Raw genomic sequence first — 4,201 nt, 5'->3', positions numbered from 1 at the left:
ATAGTCTCTGATCTATCTAAGGCCACTGTAAGTTTCATGAATGAAACAAGGTCTTCCATTAGAAATCTGGAAGCACAAGTGGGCCAGCTGAGTAAAAGGATCACTGAAATCCCTCCTAGTACTCTCCCAAGCAATACAGAAGAGAACCCAAAAGGAGAGTGCAAGGCCATTGACATCAGCGCCATGGCCGAACCTGTGAGAAGAGGAGAGGACGTGAATCCCAAGGAGGAAGACCTCCTGGGACGTCCAATGATCAATAAGGAGCTTCCCTCTGAGGAACCAAAGGAATCTGAGGCTCATCTCCTCAAAGCAGAGTCAACCAGAGCCCCCACAGTCAAACTCTAAGTTTGGTGTTGGGAGGCCACAACCAAACTCTAAATTTGGTGTTGAACTCCCATATCCAAACTCTAAGTTTGGTGTTGGAGAGTCTCAACAAAGCTCTGCACATATGTGAGGCTCCATGAGAGCCCACTGTCAAGCTATTGACATTAAAAAAGCGCTTGTTGGGAGGCAACCCAATGTTTATCTAATTCTTATTTTTATTGTTTTTCATGTTTTCTTAGGTTCATGATCATGTGGAGTCACAAAATAAATATAAAAATTGAAAACGGAATCAAAAACAGCAGAAGAAAAATCACACCCTGGAGGAGCATCTGTCTGGCGTTCAGCGCCAGAACAGAGCATGGTTCTGGCGCTGAACGCCCAAAATAGGCATCTTATGGGCGCTGAACGCCAGAACAGATATGGTTCTGGCGTTCAACACCAGAAATGGCACACAGATGGGCGTTGAACGCCCAAAATGGCCACCAACCTGGCGCTGAACTCCCAGAATTGGATACAAAGGCATTTTTACATGCCTAATGGGTGCAGGGATGTAAATCCTTGAACACCTCAGGATCTGTGGACCCCACAGAATCCACTCAGGATCTGTAGACCCCACAGGATCCACTCAGGATCCGTGGACCCCACAGGATCCCCACCTACCTCCACTCACTTCTTCTCACCACTCTCTTTCACACAACCCCATAAACACTCTTACCCAAAAACCCTTCACCAATCACCTCAAACTCTCTTCCCCATCACCTCTTCACCACTCACATCCATCCACTCTTCCCCATAAACCTACCTCATAAACTCCACCTACCTTCAAAATTCAAAACCAATTTCCCACCCAAACCCACCCATATGGCCGAACCTTAACCCCCCTCCCTTCCCTATATAAAGACCTCCATTCTTCATCAAATTCACACAACACACCCCTCTACACTCTCCTTGGCCGAAACCACATCTTCCTCTCCCTCTCCATATTTCTTCTTCTTCTTCTTCTATTCTTTTGTTTCTTGCTCGAGGGCGAGCAATATTCTAAGTTTGGTTTGGTAAAAGCATAGCTTTTTGGTTTTTCCATTACCATTGATGGCATCAAAGACCGGAGAATCCTCTAGAAGAGGGAAAGGGAAGATAAAAGCTTCCAAATCCGAGTCATGGGAGATGGAAAGGTTCATCTCCAAAGCCCATCAAGACCACTTCTATGATGTTGTGGCCAAGAAGAAGGTGATCCCTGAGGTCCCTTTTAAACTATGAAAGTACTACTGTTTTCTATTCAATTCTTCTTATTTCGCTTCTAAGATATCCATTCGCACCCAAGAATGTGATGAAGGTGATGATTACGTGTGATGCTCATCACCATCTCCCCTATGAACACGTGCCTGACAAACACTTCCGTTCTACATGAAATAAGCTAGAATGAATATCTCTTAGATCTCTTAACCAGAATCTTCGTGGTGTAAGCTAGAATGATGGCGGAATTCAAGAGAATCCGGAAAGTCTAAACCTTATCTGTGGTATTCCGAGTAGGATTCAATGATTGAATGACTGTGACGAGCTCCTAACTCGCGATTGCAGGGCGTTAGTGACAGACGCAAAAGGATAGTAAATCCTATTCCAGCATGAACGAGAACTGACAGATGAATAGCCATGCCGTGACAGGGTGCGTGAGCATATTATTCACTGAGAGGATAAGATGAAGCCATTGACAAGGGTGATGCCTCCAGACGATTAGCCGTGCCGTGACAGGGCATTGGATCATTTTCCCGAGAGATGACCGAAAGTAGCCATTGACAGTGGTGATGTATCACATAAAGCCAGCCATGGAAAGGAGTAAGACTGATTGGATGAAGATAGCAGGAAAGCAGAGGTTCAGAGGAACGAAAAGCATCTCCATTCGCTTATCTGAAATTTCTACCAATGATTTACATAAGTATCTCTATCCCTATTTTATTATATTAAATTCGAAAACATCATTATCCATTTATATCTGCCTAACTGAGATTTGCAAGGTGACCATAGCTTGCTTCATACCAACAATCTCCGTGGGATTCGACCCTTACTCACGTAAGGTATTACTTGGACGACCCAGTGCACTTGCTGGTTAGTTGTATCGAAGTTGTGACAAATTATGAATGTGTAATCACGATTACGCGTACCAAGTTGCTCACGTGCCAGAAATAGTTTGAGCCTGGACATCACAATTTCGTGCACCAAGGCCAAAAATCAATATGAAGCAGTAGCCCAAGTGGATGAAAAATATAAACAAGGCTGGTGGGCCACAATCCAAAGGAAGCCCAAAAAAAACAAAGCAAAGAAATCAAAATGGTCTAATTGAATCTAATTGAACCTATGCTCGATTTGATATCACTCAAGGCTAATCCCTCCATTTTGCTTCGAAAGCAATGCTCACTTTTTCCTGTCTCGGTCAGAACTCAGAGAAAGAGAGAGAATGCTTAGCTCCTAAGCTGTTCACCAAAGAAGCAAGAAAGAGAAGGTTTAGCAAAAAGGTTGAAGTCTAATCACCCACATCAATCTATATCAAGAAGAGGTCAGAAGCTAAAGGTGATTTTATTTCCTTCTACATGCATCTCATTTTCTTCTCTTCATCTTCAACTCTCTGCCACTCCAAATTGGGATACATGGGAAAGATGATCTTTGTTCAACATTACTGTGAATCTACAGTAAAAAATGTGTCTTGGGGATCAAGTAGTATTTCAATGGCTAAGATCTGGGTTTACCATTGAAAATATTTGTTTCTGCTGTCCTGTGGCTTTTGGTCAACAAAGAAGGTCAGAACCAAAGCTTCTAATTTAGGGATTAACTGGAAAAAGTGAGATGGTGAGTTGGTGAAGCACACAGCTCGAGAGTTGACCTAGGAGAGTGCAACTCAGCAACATGCAAGGAGATACAAAAGAATATTTTTCATTCTTCAGAAGTCAAGGAGAGATAACCAGTGTTTGAGGTGTATGTTCTGAGAAGAGTTCTCTAAAGAAGTTCATCAACTTGGACAATGCTTCCTAGTCAAAGGAGCATTCCACTAGAATGAGGAACTGAATCAGAGGCAAGCAAATCTGGTTTATCACATAGCAAAGAGGCTATTGAAGCATCAATCTCCTTCATGTTTTATAGATTGAAATTTTCTTTTTAATGTTTATATTTCTATAATTTCTTGAGGTAAAAGGCAGAATGAGAGAGCTCAAGTAAAAGCCTAAGAGTGGAAAGAGGCAGAGTGATACACTTGAGTGAAAAGCCTGGAGTAATTTCAGATTTCTTTAGGTTGATTCTGTGTCTTGTATCTTGTACCTGTGAGGTACCCCTTTCTTAGTTGGGTGAGCATTAAGAGTGGAGAGTTTGGTATTAGCATAACTAAGTCGAGTTAGGTTAGAACTTGTGTGAGAATTGATTGTGTCAATCTTGTGGAATTGGTGTATGTAATACTTTAACTATAGTGGAAATTTCACCACTGTTGTGGTGGAGACTGGATGTAGGTTGCATTGAACAAGGCAACTGAACCAGGATATATGATGGTGTCAGCTTCTCTCTTCCCTGCTCTATTCTATTTTCTGATATTCTTGAGACAAAAATAAATTGTCTCATAAATTTTTCTCTGCTGAGTTCAAACAGATTCAGATTGAAAGTTTGTTTTCAAAGGGTTATTTCATTAACTTAAAAGAAGGTCATAGATTCAACCCCCTTCTCTAAGCCTTCTACAACCTTCAACCTGAAATTGTCCAAAAACACAAAAACTCATAGTAGAATCCAAACATGTGATTTTAACACTAAAACCTATAAAAACTTAATAAAACTAAACAAAAACTACTAAAAACTATATAAAAGTGATGCCAAAAAGTGTATAAAATATCTGCTCATCACC

Source organism: Arachis ipaensis, chromosome B09 (assembly GCF_000816755.2).
Source record: "Arachis ipaensis cultivar K30076 chromosome B09, Araip1.1, whole genome shotgun sequence".
Classification (NCBI taxonomy): domain Eukaryota; kingdom Viridiplantae; phylum Streptophyta; class Magnoliopsida; order Fabales; family Fabaceae; genus Arachis; species Arachis ipaensis.
This window is presented reverse-complemented; position numbering follows the sequence as displayed.